The sequence below is a fragment of the Pteropus medius genome, unplaced genomic scaffold (assembly GCF_902729225.1).
Source record: "Pteropus medius unplaced genomic scaffold, Ma_sr-lr_union100, whole genome shotgun sequence".
NCBI classification, from domain to species: Eukaryota; Metazoa; Chordata; class Mammalia; order Chiroptera; family Pteropodidae; genus Pteropus; species Pteropus medius.
Genome location: NW_024349803.1, coordinates 12769028 through 12785217, shown reverse-complemented (window position 1 = coordinate 12785217; position 16190 = coordinate 12769028). Strand labels below are relative to the sequence as shown.

Below are 16190 nucleotides of genomic sequence, written 5' to 3'. Positions count from 1 at the left end.
CAGTACTCCAAAAAATCTGATTCCCTCTCAAGAGGCACCCAGCTCTTTCTTTTTTTTTTAAAGAAAGTCCCGTCTTCATCATTAGCAGGCAATGTAATGAGAAAAGCAGTAATTGCTGAGAATGCATAGATCTTTATCGGTAGCTGCTTGCTGGGTCAGAGTATTCTGAATGGATGTCACGCTCCATCACTGCATCACACAACAACTATTCCCATAACCAGATCACAGAAATGGAGCATGAACTACGTGGAAGTCAGGGCTTCAAACAATGGGGTCAACACAATAAAGCATACCCACCAAGATCACAAGTGTCCTTAGGGAACCCTCAAGAATGGAACAATGGTGGTCAACCCAAAGAAGTAACTTCCGCTCTAGAAATGTTGGATGGGGGGTCGGAGCAGGGGGATGCAGAGCTAATCCCTTTGGTCTAGAGAGCAGTCCAAACCTATCTCTCATGCTGGTGGAGACCTCCTGGAGAAAAGCTGCTGACGCCTTTGTCCTGTTCTGCCACTCCTCTTCCCCACTGTCAACAGACTGGCTCGTGGTTTCCCACTTGGTTCCAGACACAAAATGTACACAGATAACTTTTATAAACCTGGGCTCTCATATATTTGAGTCCATGTACATTCTTTCCTCGCACGTTCATGTCCTTCTCCCCTGTTTTCTACCATTCCTCCCCCCATGTGTTCCATCATTTCTCCTCCACCGCCCGTTTTTCCAGCTTGAAGCCACGGCTGGCAATACTGCAGTCTCTGGAGGGAGGCCAGGCATGGCGGCACAGTCCTCTGAGGCAGCACTGCAATGTGAAACAGTCACCTCTTCCTAGGGTTCGGGAGATGCAGGTGACTGGCAGAGCTGTCAAGCGGCCCATCAGTAGGTCTGATGTACAATTAGAAGCACAAGAGTTTTTCTACTGCAGAAATGCTACAAAAACTCTGGCCAGTCTCACAAATGGATGCACAATGGTTTAGACAAAAGAAATCGACTGGGGAAAATTGCTGGGCACAGAAAGGGAAAAATATTAAAGTAACTAAGTTCCAGTTAGCTTTTGCTAACTTTACCCCCCAAACAAATTTAATTAAAACTGAATGAAGGTTTCTGGCACTGGTCAGGTATCCAAACAGTTCCCCTGTGCACCTGTTTTAGAGTGAAATTACCTGGGGACAGGCGCAACAGGAAGCACTTACACAATAAATTGTCTATGTCAAAAAAAAAAAGCAAAATTCCCCAAACCAACCCCAATCTCCTGTAGATAAAAGCCCACAACAGGCTGTTTAGAAAAATTATGCTTTAAATATACTGATCTAAAAAAACCTAAAGAACAGGCTGTTCTGTAGAACAGCTCGAGTGTCTGCCTGTGCTTTCATTTTAGAAAACAAATAGGCTCCACAGTGGGAGGAGTTTTACACAGGGATTCAAACTCACAGAAAATGGCTACCGGTTCTAGAAACCAGAACACAACAAACAGGGCACTCAAGGGACCCTCTGGGAATACAGGGCACTTGCCTTTCACCAGAGTAATTATCTAGAGACAGATATAACTGTTTTTTCCAACCAGTAACATAAATCATGGCCTCCAAAGTATTTGTTTGCTGAACGCCACAATGACTAATCACTCGACTTTTATTATCCTTCCTGCTAAGGGAAGCTCATGGGGGGAAAATAGGTCATTTTTAATGTAAGGTAGCTGCTAGAATTGGGGGTAAGACTCCCCTTTAATCATAAAAGAAAAAAAATTCTCAAAAAGTACTTCCTAAAATGGAAGCGCAAATCATCTTATCAGAAACTCCTACCATTAAACAGAAAGTCTTAAAGTAGATCATTCAGACATGGCAAAAAGCTCTTGATTGGTTTTCTGAGAATGTCAAAATCAAAAACAAATATTAGGAATATTAAATATACAATGAAACATTTAGGAAAAAATGTTCCCTGGGTAACTTACGGTACGCTTTTCTGCAAAAAGTCAACCTACAGTGTGTAGTAGCTAAAGAAACTCCAGAATTGATAGACCTTAACAGGAAAGTTTTTAAAGGTCAGGTTTTTTTTTTTTTAAGCCCTATTTAGCACAGCACTTGGGGTAGGCCAGTTCTCTAACGTCTGCGTAAAACCCCACTGGAGCTTCATTTCACTGCCACGTCATTGCTTTTTCCGTCTATCCTAGTCCCTTCTGCTTCCTCAAAGCGATCCTCCCTTTTCTCTCCCCTTAAAGCGAAGGTAGAACTTGCACTAGTCCAAGGGGAGGGCAGAGCGCACCACGGACGGTATGGTTCTGCAGCAGGCACACGCAGGCAGCAGGTCTGACTTCGGCGGCTGTAAGACAGTGAACCGCTTCCACGGATCTGAGACCTTGAGAAACCCTGCTCTTTGTGAGTTCGTGTCAGGGATTACAAGAGTAGAATAAACGGGTATAAACCAGGGCAGACCAGAATGCTGAGTAGGTTTTTTAAAAAAGGAAATCCTCACTTTGGTCTAGGAGCGAACTGATGTTCTATTAGAGGTAATTAGAAACCTCCATTCTTACGCGAAAATGCATTTAAGTTTGGGGAGCCTGCGATCCAAACACGAGTCTCTCATGCCTGGCAAGATAATACATTCGGCTGTTTTCACTGAACTGGTGATCTTATTATCTAATTGTAATCAACTCCACAAACAACCAGAAGTTGTTCTAACACACGAACAGGAAGAACACAAACAAAACAGGGCCTAGAAACACCAGTGAACTCACAAAGCAGGAAGTGACAGCTCATATCCACCTCACCTTGCACAAGGCCTGCCTTTATGAGTTGCTGAAATAACCCTAAAATGCCCTTCTAGGATTTAAACAACCACTGGATTTCTCCTGAACGTGCACCCTGGGATGAACACGCTCATAGTAGAAGCCAGCAAAATGGGTGTGCAAGCTGGGTCTCCCTCATACTCCCTGAGAAAATGTTTAATTCCTCTCAAAATTAAGTAATTATATAGCTTAGTAATTTTCATTTAAATAAGAAAGGAAAAATGCTCTTAACAAATAGGAAATAGCTTTCTGCCTCTCCTAGTTTAAAAAGATCTTCTTGACCACCTTAATTGGCAAGAATCCAAACGCTTAGACAGGACTGAAGTTTACATCATGGTGTCCTACTGTATGTCTGCTAGAAGCCCAGCAGGCATTGTGGTTCACTCTCTCCAATGGAACAGTTCCAGCCCCTCTTTAATCTTTGCTTGTAGGCTGCCATCTCCTGCTCTGATAACCGGCCTTGAGACAGGGCTACCTGTCCTGTTTCTGCAGAGAGTGTACTGGACTGGGCATAGGACAATGGGTTCTGTTCCAGTTTGCTACTAATCGTGTGACCTTGAGCAAGTCCTATGACTTCCCAAGACTCCCGTTTCCCTATGTGGAATGTGAAGAAGTTGGGCAAGTTTATTTCTAAAGTTCTTTCTAGCCATAAAATGTGGAAACCACGATTCCTTACCTCCCATTTTGTCACCTTCTGATTGACTCCCAGCCAGTCTCGATCTTTCTGTAAGAATCTTCATTTCCTCCAAAGTGGTCAGTTCTCCCATCCTTAAATTCCCATACTCTCCTCAAAAGTGTATGGAGGTAAAGGCAGAACCCGAAGTCTGGCTAGTACTAGTGTCTCCACAAGGACAGCTGGAGGGAGCTTTGAAATCAGGGGCCACAGAAGACCTCAGATGTGAAGTTTACTATCTGCTCGTCTCAGCACCTTTGCTTTTCTGCTGGAGACGCAATAGAATTACTGCACCTTGTAAGAAACCTTAGCCATCAATGAATGAGCCAGCTCTCTGGTTACAGGTGAGGAAACCAAGCTAGCAAAGTTACTTAACTTTCTTTCTCAAGGTTGTGCGATCAGGCAAGGGATCAAGTCCCAGGTCTTCTGTTTGCTCTCTTGCATGAGGTCTTTCACCTCCCTCTGCAGGGCTCTGGGCTCTCTCCCTCACCCCTCTAGGCTTCCTCAGGGCCTCAGAGGATAATCAACAAACACTTACTGTGCACCTCTGGTTAATTCCCCAAGGAACTCTTTTAAAAACTTTCAAGTAGCATGGCCACTCTGGAAACATTTAACCAGGTGCAGGGACAGTAACAGCTCTGGCGAGACACAAACTGATGGATCGTATCAGTGCAGAAATCCATTGGTGTTTTGACTCTAAAAGAAAAGCTTGCAGCAGCACATAGATGGTAGATAAGGACAGGTGAGGGAGGTAGGGAGGCCCCTTGAGGATGGGGTCCTGCTCTGGCACCTGGCACAGAGTTCATATTCATTGAACAAATTCGAGTTTTGACATTGCCTCTACACCACTTGCTTCTTGTCAAAAATTCTGAGGTTACAATAATACTGGGGATAAGGGTCTCTAAGTCTCTAAGCTAAAATCAAGAATAATGATCTATTGTATACTTTCAGTATGTGGCTGGGGAAACAACATGGGTGTGGAGAAAACAGGCCAGACTTTGGAGTCAGATAAGACCCCAGGGTGTGAAAACCTTTCCTCTGCAAAATTGACTTTATTGAACTTCTCTGCCTCAACTGCCACCACATCAGGTTATTTTGAGCTTTTAATAAGATGACTGAGATAATGCACGTTAAGATACAGAACTGACTCCATGAAAGTCAGTTCTGTCCTCTCGGGGGCTCTGGGTATAGACAGAGAAATTCTGTTTCTAGGCAAAGCTCCAGGTCATCGGCATCCTCTTCCAAGAGAAGCAAAACATCAACGAATGCCAACAACTATGTTACAAAATGATTCAGTATAGTTTTAATAAAATATTCCCATTAAGTCATCTGATTTTTAAATTATGTAAAAGGAACATAAAACACAATTCAATATGCACAAATAAATGTTTTACATCCTCCATACACAGCTTAAACATCAAACGCATATGTATATCTGTCCTTTTTTCTGAATAGAGAGAGAGCTAGGCCTAAGAAGAAAAATACTATAAATTATTTTCTCATCTATGAGGTCAGGATAGATGAACATGAACTAGCCTCAAAATTACATGATTCCAAGATGCAGAGAATGAGGGAAATATAACATAATGACAAATGTTTATCGGCCAGAAGACACAGAGTCAGATAGAGAAATGCATTGAAATGTTTTAATGGCATGACTGGACAATGTTGCTGCCATTAAATATATTGCTGGTAACAACATTTAAAGTTACACTGGTTTTGAAAACTCTGGGCACGGGGAAAGGGTGTTACCATTTATTCCACAGGAAAAGAAGCTGATCTGGCAGCTGTGAGTCACCCAGGACTGATGTGGATATACTGCAGACAGTGACGGTGGGTGCGATAATGACACTATACCTGGATTATCTGGGATCCATTTGTTTTTACCTTATTACAAATATAATCCATAAACATTAGTAATACAAATGTAAAACTTTTGAACACAGACGTGTCTCTAATAGAAATTGGATTTGAAATCAGCATATCAAGTCTTGAGTTTATCCCCTCCTAGTAATGGTCATTTGTTTATCATCACCACAGCGGTGGTTTTTTAAAATGACAATTCCCAGGAACCCCACCTCAAATCTACTGAGTTAGAATATCTGTGCCAAGTGCCAGGGCACCTAAATTTTAGTAAGTTCCCCAGGTTGATTCTTATCCAAATTAAACTGAAGGTCATTTGAACTACTGCAAGATAGATTAGCTATAGTGGGAGGTATGCTCTTTCCGTGATAAAATTAAAAGGAGCCATAAAGATAAGGTTTTGTGTTAGGTTTATAATATGTAGAACATTTTACATCTTTACAAGGTTGGAGGAGGAAGGAAATCAGCATTTATTAATTGCCTATATGGTATAGATCCTGACCAAATTACATATTACTCAATCTTCAAAATAATGCTATTTGAGTTATGAATGGAAAAAGTTAGGCTTAGTTTTCTGAAGTCACAAGCCTGGAAAATGGCCCAGCGCGGTTGTGAAACTAGATTTATCTGACCCCAGTCTTCTCATTCCATTGTATTAAGCTCATATACCCATGAAAACACACACACTCACTCACACGCACGCACGCACGCACGCACTCACGTCATAAGACAGCCATATGGTAAAAAGGCAAAGAAATGAAATTATTTTTAGAAACTTTTTGCATCAACAGAAATATAGTTTTTAAAGAACTTATTATATCAGCAAATATTCTTTGATCCGCCTGCTGACAATAAATTGTATGACTACTGTCAAAACCACATTTAACAGCCTGAATTTTAGTAATCAGAAGTGTATTTTGAGGCTTGCTAGGGACAACTTTAACAGTTATCCTTGATTTGTGTAAGCTACAAAGTTTTGCAAATGAAACATCTTAATATTCATTCTGCAAGTCATATTATCTTACAAAGGAAAACACCAACAAATGTGTGTGTGATCTAGCACTTAGCAATCTAGTGGCCATCTTGGGCCTCCCTGTCCCCCTCTAATAACTGACACTTCCCTGCACTGGGAAACCCCTTTCTGCCGGCTTCTGGAGTCATGTTCTCTGGTGGTTCTTCCTTGCTGTCTTGCCAGACTCCTCTCTAGATCCTCCCTAGGTCCTTTCTTTTCTCCTAAGACTACATCCTCAACCTCTGACTCCCTATAGTTTCTCTCTGGAAAATTGCTTCTCCCACCTCTTGACTTATTTATATCTCAGTGACTCCCAAACTAGTCCTGGACTTCCTCTGGAGCACAAAGCCCCCATCTGTCTGGAGGATGTCATACTTCAACACTTCAAACTCAGCATGTCTAAAATGCAGCCCCTTACCTCCTTCCCTCATGGGTACCACTGCTCCGGAACTACATCGGCTTAGCTGTTACTTCTCTACTGAGATGTCAGATTGTGTCAATTCTTTCCTTAGCATCTGTTCCTTTCCCATTTCACTGCTGTCGGCTATTTCAGGCCCTCTCTCTACCCTTTTCCTTGGTGGATCGTGGGAGCCTTCTAACTGGTCTCCCTGTCTCTGGTTTCTGCCCCGCCTTTCATCTCAGTCTCCCCATGAGCTACCCACAAGGGTACACTCCTGATGCATGGCCGTGACACTTCCTTATTCAAATGTCTTCAATGACTCCTACTGGTTAATACATTCATATTTCCCAGCTTAGCATTCAAGACCATTATCATTTGGTACCAAATGTTCTCCAGCTTTCTTTCCTACCTGATGCCTATATAGATCAGTTCCAACTCAGCTGGGCTCACTACCTTTCCTTAAATATGCTCCATGCTTTTCTGTTCTTCTGCTATCCCCCCTATCTCAATGCCTCCTCCCCTTTTCTTTGATAGAAACTCCACATCCTTCAAGGACTTTTCTCAAGAAAGAGTCCTTACAGGTAAAAGGGACCTCTTCCTCCTCAAATTACCAAAATATCTTGTTTTGGCATTTACCACACAGTTATTTTTGCGTATTTTATTTCCTTACCTACAAAACAGAGTCTGAGAGGAAACGAACCAGATCTTTTTGCTGCTGACTCCTCCATTCTCTGTAGCACAGTGTCACACTTATAGAAGGTACTCAATAAACATTTGCTGTATGACATTTATAGGACTCCTAAAAGTTTGCAAAGCATATTTACATTCAACATGTCACTTGTTCTATCTGGAGCTTACCTTTAGGAGCATGCAAGACTTACAATCTGGTTTCTGTTGCTTAATGCGATTATTGGCTCTACCTCCAACACTGTACCTTGTAAATTAAAGTATCTCTTAAATTGTTTTACTTTTGAACACTCATAATCCTGTGTGGCTTCCACCAAAGAGGAGAGCATTTTGAGTCAAAGAAAACCCACTCGCCAAACTGATTTGTTTCTCTGCCTGGGAGTTAAGTTTACAAATAAAAGGTCTCTATAAGCTGACGACAGTAATGGCAAAATTCATATTTAAAAGAGAAGAAATTCCTTTCTGAAGATTTAAAAGATCTTCCTATATATCCAGTTGGAATCTTATTTATGAGTCAGACGTCTCTAACATCCTTGGAGCTGATATTCTAGCATGCTAACAACGGAAAATCTCTTAATAGTTGAACAATAATTCCTTGCTGAAAGATTCAATATGACTAATGCCATGATGGTAAACACACAGTACTATCTTTGGTCTTAAATATCCAAGTGACTTGTAGAAACTCGATAAACATTTGTTGAATGAATAAATAAATGAATGAATTTAGAGAAGGCCTTCCTAATGTTTATAAATTAAAAGTCTAAGTTTTCACAGATGGATGGGAGGATATGTTAAATCTGAAAACAGTGAAAAATTGCATTGAGCGGCAAGAACTGTGATATGGCAACTCTTTGTGTGACAGATACTACTATCGCTGCTGGAAAACCAGGTGAAGGAGGGGCACTGCCCATCTGACACACCTCTTTGGAGTTTAGGATGCAAGCTCCTCTAGGACAAGGACTTTACCTTAAACTTTGTGGTCCTAGCACTGTGCTCTGCATACAGAATGTGTACCATAAACGTAGTATGAGATGCAAAGACCTCCATGACCTACCTGTGCATTTTCCCATTTCAGTCCTTCACATCCATTCTTCCTTGTCTCATAGGGGAATTGTGAGGAATAAATAAAAATACAACACTTAATCCCTTAACACACTGCCTTACCAAACACACCCAAGCGCCTGAAAAATGGCAGTTGTTATTGTGATCATCTGGGGCTTTGTACATGCCTCAAAGGTAGAGTTTACTGGGCTGGGCTGTCAGTACTTGTCTGCACAAAGTGCAAGTGTCCTGGGGGTGGGCACTTCATGCTTCTATCCTCAGTGCCTAGCACACTGCTCACCCCACAGCAGGCCCTAAGGCTAGCTGCATGACTGAGCAATTGAGATCCAGGTTCCAGGCCCGCCTCTATCTCAGCCTAGTGTGTCACCCCGAAGTCATTTAAACTCTCCGGGCCTCATTGATAGCTGTTGGTCCTTACCGTCTGGAGAAGCTAGTATTCAATAAACAGACTTAGAGAAGCTCTCACGACAGTCATTGGAATAACTAGAACAAGAAATCAGTTGTCCTGGAGCCCTGTTCACTTAGTTTCTCCTTCATCACAGAAGTCTCATAAGCCATGTCCCCTTAATAACAACAGTTCACTTGAATATCATGATCACTTTGTAATCCCCAAACCCAGTGGAATGCTGGCACAAATCATATGCGCCTTGGGAGTCCCTCAGAAAAACCATTTCCTATTTCATGTAGACTAAGGAGACATGCAAATTCAGTTACCTCAGGTAGAACGGACCAGCTTTAACAAAGTTAGTTTCTCGTGCTTTGGAAGAAATCACTTGGAAATCCTTGATTCTGAGTCCTCCATCTCCTCCACATCAAGATCTAAAAAGAAAAGAAAAAGCACAGGGTCTCAAGAACTGGCTGCCAGGATATGATGTTTTAGCCACAATAGTAATTATAACTAGCATGTGTATTGAACACTTACTATAAGTCAAGCACTGAGCGAAGTGACTGACATATGTGACCTCATATAGTCTTCATAATACCCCTCAAATATAGGAGACATCCCCTCGTTTTACAGCTACACCAAGAGAGGCTCCGAGAGGTCACGGAATCTGCTCAAGGTCACACAGCCCGGTTATATTAGACCTGGTACTTAAAATCAGGTTCAACTGATTCCAAGGCCTGGGTTATTAACTGTACGTCAGGGTTTTACAGGTCAATAACCTGTGACCCGTTTTTAAAAATTACATTACATAAACAAACCCCAAAGTCTCAAAATGCTTACTATGTGCAATAAATTCTGACATTTTCTTTTTGATTCGATTCTTTTCTACATTGTATTATATATTCTATATCTTTTAAAAAATTCCAGTAGTAATGCACTAAACTGATATCGTAATCTTCTAATGGGTCTCTACTCTTGTTGGAAAAACACTACAATTAGATATAGTACCTCACTAGAAGTTTCTCTGAAACCACGGACTAAATCCTCCCATGCTTTTTAACCATGAGAACTTGAATAAGTAGTTGAGCTTCATAATTAGGAGAAAAGTCTTTAACCGTTAAAATATGTCTAAAGCACCATAATGCGTCATCTATAACAGATCCTTAAAGGGATATTTAATTAGGGCCAAAGTCCAGAATGGAATGTCACTTACCTATAGCAGAGCAGGAGTTATAAAGTAGAACCGCGGACGAATTAAAATCTCAGGTGATTTATTATGTACCCTGCAAAGTTGTGGCTAACACCGGGCGGTTGTGTTGTATCACAGGAGGCTGAGATTGCAAGCCCCGGGGGGGAGGGGGGGACTTTTGCATATTCCATTCAATTCCAGGAGTTTGGTGTTGAACCAGGGAAATCATCAGGTTCCCTTAAGGTTAAGACTAGGGTCCGCGTCGCAGTCGGCGGGAAAGGAGGTGCGACTGTCACGGCAGTGCCCGAGCCTGCTGGACCCGAGCCCATAATGTCCCTTGGGTGCGCATTTCTCCCCTGGCCCCCCGCCCTCTAGAACAGCTGCGCAGTTGGGTCTCTATAGATGTGGCGCAACCTGCCCCGACTCTGCAGTTGAGCCCCACTCCCAACTCCGGCGCAGGCCCCGAGCCTGGGCACCTGCGGGCGCCCGGTCCCCGCAGCAGCTCGTCTCTCCAGCCCTGTGCGCCAGGGCTTCCCAGCCAGGTTTCGAGGCTCCCTCCGGGGAGAGGAAGAGGCAGGCTGGCCGCGCCCCGGCACCCGCGCCCGCAGGCCGCGCCTCACCCACCCAGCTGCGCACACAGACCCTGCGACGCGCACTTACGAGGCTCGACTCCGCCGCCGCGAGCGCCCGTCCCCGGGGGTCCATGGCGCTTCCGGACCCGCCAGGCCCGCCGCCGCGCCGCGCAGCACCGCCCAGAAAATGGACGCCGGCGGCTGGGCTCTGCCAGCCCGGCCCGCCCCCGGCGCGGGGCGCTGGACGCGGCCGGCCCCGGAGGAGGGCGGCCCGACCCTCAGCCGGCGCGCAGGGGCGCCGGGGGGCCCGCCGCGCCGAGAACCAGGCCTCGGGAGCGCCGCGGCGGGACCCGGGAGGAACCCACGACGGCCCCGCGAGGCCCCAGACCCCACCGAGCGGGCAGCGGCCTCCGCCGCCACCGTCTCCCGGGAAAACGCAATTAAGAACCTGCGGAAGGACAACCCACTTAGGTGTCTACAGTCACTATCAGAACAAGGCCTGGATCAGCGGAAGGGTCCCTGGGTTCCAGACCCAGATCCCAGGCAGCATCCAAACCCCGCACATTTGAGAGAGGCAGGATTCAGAGAAAGTCAAAGTCAAGTGCAGTTTTAATTTAATCAAATTCTCAGGAGTAGGGTGTCACCTGCGCTTTCCCATGGCTGTCGGGAGAGGCCGAGATTGATTTTCCTCACATGGTATTTGACGCAAAAGACCCAGTCCTCTTCCTTAAATAAAAGGCACCGACTGCCTACTAGGCTCTTTCTTCCAAGATCCAGGGGCTGCTCACTGAAAAAGTACTGAGGCCTGCCACAGACTCGCGTTGCGGAGCTAACAGCCTAGCGCATTAATGTACAGGTTTTGTTTGCTTGTTTTAAAAAACTATCCATGTGCCTTGTGTTTTGGTAGTATGAGTCTTATTTAAAATTTTTCTTTAGAAAAGATTCACTCCCTTTACAGTTTAAAGGGATGTAAAGTCTGCTCTTAGCTTGACAACATCCTGTTTTTAGCTTGGAGTACTACGTTCGCAATTCTGCATCTCAGCTCATGACCATGCTTTAAGAATGTGATCACTTTGATGGAGAAAGTAGATTCCAATATTAATTTTAAAAACAGTAAAACTTTTTTGATTTTTAAATAAGGGGGGATATATTGACTTAAAGTCAAATTAAAGGATCATGAATTAAAAAATAAAGGCAGAGTTTTGAAGGCTGGCAGATTGGGCAACGTGCATACACATGTACACTAGCAGTTCCCAAACTCCTCAAAGCCAAGCACACTTTATTCTCTCCCTAGGTCACATGATTAGAAAGATCTATCCCACTAAATTGCACTTATTAACTGATTATTCATCTTCCCGCTTAAAAAAGAAGTGACCTCTGCAATGTTTTTGTATATCTAACTGTTAATCAGGGCTTCTACAAGATCTGAGCTAACTCTTTGTTAATCATGGATTATAACCTAAAGAAACTTGTAGTCTAATTGTAAATTTACGTGTTCCCATTGAGGCTTTTGAAACTGAAAATCATTCAGACCTCTAACAAAACTAAGACGTACAAATTAGAAACCACAGGCATTGCTCTCTGTGCTTTCCAGAGATTGGAAGGTGGGAAGTGGCAGAGCAAAGCAATTTGGCCTTTGGATTCTGTCTGCCTGAGTTTTGTGACTTAGAAGGTCACTCACTATGTAACTTTAGGCAAATTACTCAGCTTCCCTGAGCCTTGGCTTCCTCGTCTGTAAAATGGGGCTAATTTTAATATTACATTTACCTCGTAGGGCTTTTCGATAATTAAATGGGATGCACATAAATACACACAAAGCGTCTACAATAATGCCTGGCACACAGTTAGTGCTCTGTAAGTGAAAAAAGCATTTGTGGCTATTAGTGTTGAAGTCAAGGATTCACAGCTCTGAATTCCTACAGTCCAAGCTGTAAGAATCGTAGCTAGCTACTGTGTGTAAAGCAACCTTTTATTCTCTTGAAATTTTCCATGCATAAGCTGCCAGGGTCACATGGTGAGTGACATAAAGGGATTTAAACACAGGTCTGACTCCACAGTCCACTTTCTGTGCTGCTAACATGTTCCAAGGTGGTACCTCGATCAGACGCTGTCAACAGCTTGTTAAGAGTAAAATCGGCTCTGGCTTTCCTAAGAGGCTTAGCAAATGAATGGCTCCTTACATCCACTTGGGAATTCACAAACAGAAGCATTTCTTTCTCATTAGAGTTAAATGTTTCTCCAGAAGCGAGTAGATTTCCCCAAATTGTTATTAATAACTAAAATATCATGGTAACGGTTTTAAACACCACAGCCTAAAACTTACATAATCAGCCCGTCCTTCAAAATTTTCCACCCTTCCTCATAACCAGTCACAGATTCTCTCTCTTAATCATTCTTCTGACTATGGGGAACTATCTGGAAATTTCCAGGACCGTCTCAACTTGTCATAATTTTATTCTTTTCTGGAAAAATTTATTCTTTTCAAAACAACTAAAGGTGATTTATTTTTCTATATCCTTATAATACTTTTCATTTTAATACATTTGCTAATCACAAAAAAAAAATTTCTAAGACTTTCAAGATGCTTTCCTCTCTTAAATTTCTACCAATTTTTCAACATCTCTACAACATGGCTCCTGATCTTTTTCCAGTGGCCTTTAGGAGGCTTTTCTCATTTTCTACTTCATTTCTTTTAATCCTCACAATTTCTACTATGCTATAACTGCCCGCTTGCACTTTCTGATTTAGGACTATTGGCCAATTTGACATTTACTGCCCCCCTTCTCCTACTTTTTTAAGGTTTCGATATTATCATAATATATAAAAAGATTTATGTGTTTCTAGTAAAGCCACTTGCTTCCTGTTTCCCACTATAGGTTAGGAATCTATAACTCATTCTGCCTCCCATATTTGCAGCACTCTGAGAATTTAATTTTTTGTTTTACTTTTCTTCTCTCCCCCTCATCCTGGATACTCACCAAGTTCTGCCCCGTGGCCTCTCCTTGTATGGCTGCTTATCTCTTTCCTTTCAAGCATATTAAGAAAGTCCCTGTCCAAGTCATTTTTTCTAATCTCTGCCACATTCCTGAAAAGCCTCTTGTGATGTTGTGTTGAGAAGCCCCTGAAGAGGCAGTGTTTAGAACAGGGGTGTCGACTTCCAATGTCCATGGAAGCCAGGTAGAAAATAATATGAACTGGGACCTACAGGATAATCCATGTCCCACTTAAATGGAGGGTCGGGTGGTCACTACCCAGCCCCAGACAACTGTTGCCAGCTGAGAATGGCAGCGATGCAGAATTTTCTAATGAAGCCCAAATCAGGATTCTTATATAAAATATGTGAAATGTTGACTACTTAAAAAAAAAAAAAAAGAATCTAAATCTGATCAAGTCTCTAACTGTGACTATCAACTACAGGAAATCTCTGAGACAGAGGAACATGTAAAACAGCTCCAAGGCGTGCAATTGTCAAATTTCAGATTGTGGGAAACTCTATGGGTCAAACAAACTTTTTTCGACAAAATTTTTATAGCAATAGCAAGGATGAAAGAAACAGAAGGAGGGAAATCTATAGATTAAATGAGATTTAAGGGGATATTAATTGCACCGGATGGACCTTATTTGGACTTGTGCTTTGAACAAATTATTTTTTTAGAAAAATGACCTAATTGGACAAATTTGAATGCTATGATATTCGATGTGGTTGAATCATTATTGATTATTATTGTTTTTGTTTGATAATAATGCTGTTGTTATTTTTCTTTTTTAGTAATCCATATTTTAAAATGTTTTCTAGTAATCCATATTTTAAAAACTTATTTAGAAATATTTCAAAGTTATAGAAAAGTTGCAAAAATAGTACAGAAAGACTATATACACTCTACCCAACTCTATTTATCATACTAAAATATTTAGAGATAAAATTGTGTGATCTGAGATTTTTAAAAAAGTACAGGAGAAGATTTACATAAAATAAGGTTTGCCAGCAGTTGAGAATTGTTGAAACTGAATGATGGCTACACGGGGGTTCATTAAACTCGTCTTTCCATAGTCTACATGTGTTTAAGATTTTTATAACAAAGTTTTAAAAGATTATGTTAATAAAAGACTTTAAATGATATAAAATTTTGTAATATGAAGTGAATTAAAAGAAGACATGAAATTGTCTACAAAATAGCTCAACTATTAATAAAAATATCTCCAGGCATACATAAAAAACTAAAAGAATACATTCCAAATTATTTCACAGTAAGTATATTTTACTTTTATAACTAGAAGAAAAAAGTTAATACAACTAAAAAATAGAAGACAAAAACATTGGTGACTGATTCAATTAAAACTATTGTTAAATGTCAAACAAAATACACATGTGGACCAGACTGGCCAATGGGCCTCTAGTGTGAAGATTTTGACTTAGAAAATGGGTCTACTAACTATGGCTTATGAGCCAAATTCGGCCCCCCACCTGTTTTTGTATAACCTACAAGCTGAGGATGATTCTTACTTTTTAAATGCTTGGAAAAAAATTGAAAGGAGAATAATATTTTGTGACATGAAAAATTAACATGAAATTCAAATTTCTGTGTCCATAAGTGAAGTTTTATTGGGACACAGCCAGTCATTCATTTCTGTACCTATGGCAGAATGTCTATTATTATTATTCTAGTTTTAATTTCATCAATAAAAAGTTTGTGTGAATTTTTCTCCATTGTTATGTAAATACCTACATAATATCTTCAGTTTTGCCTTGATCTACAAAGCCTAAAATGCTATTTGATCCTTTGCAAACTTTTTCTATAAAGTTTAAACTGACCCTGTCTTAGAACAAGACTTCCTCTGTGACCTAAAAGCAGCTTGGTTTAGCAGAAAGAGCACTGGACTAGGAGTCAAGCATGGCCCCTTAACTCGCCAAGTGACCTGGAGAGTCATAACTTCTCTGGGCCACAGTACCCTCAATCATAGAATAAAGTGGGCCTAAGGTTTATATAGCAACTGAAGTCTGTGGTTCACATTCCTATAAGAGCTAAGCAAGAAGTACAGGGATGATGACCACACTAAGTATGGGTGTGCCAGCTCGCTATGATTCTCCTGGAGACCAAAAAATTCAAATGATTGAAATATCCACCGGGGACGGCTTCGCAGGCACTCAGACCAGGGGCTGGATAGGATGGCGAGGAGCAAGAAACGACAGGCTTCCGGGGCTTCAAAAGCAGAGCAACATGCCTGCCAGGGGCAACATAACTTTGGGAAAAAGAGTTTCTAAAATCTGCAGCTTAAAGCAGGTATTTGGGGTCTATCTCCAGCCTGGGCTTTGTAGAAGACCAAAAGCACTAAGTCACAGCACATGTGAAAACTCTGCTCATTTAAACATTAATCCAGATCTAGTAGAGTGATATGGGGTGGGGTTCTCTGGCATCCTCAGCTTGTAGAATGGGAGTCTCGGGATGCAGACTTCCTAAGACTGAGATAAGTCACCTCTAAGGACGTTGGTCTGCTGGTTGTTCATAACAGCCAACGTGGGGCAAATAAGCAGCTAGGCCAACATTCTGAATGAAGCCAGACAGAACAGCA

At 42.0% G+C, this 16190-nt stretch overlaps 1 protein-coding gene across 14 annotated transcripts in view; it reads right to left on the bottom strand.

Moving 5' to 3' along the window:
- ZBTB38 (zinc finger and BTB domain containing 38) overlaps positions 1-16190 on the bottom strand; it is a 134740-nt gene that overhangs the window by 34978 nt on the left and 83572 nt on the right. For 7 of the 14 annotated variants that reach the window (XM_039837310.1, XM_039837313.1, XM_039837319.1 and 4 more), the window contains one exon: positions 9188-9292. The gene's annotated coding sequence lies outside the window, so the exon portion shown is untranslated. Of the gene's footprint in view, positions 1-8465; positions 8511-9187; positions 9293-10071; positions 10666-10707; positions 10863-16190 lie in introns of those variants that run through there. The other 7 variants (XM_039837320.1, XM_039837315.1, XM_039837323.1 and 4 more) reach the window with 5 other exon arrangements.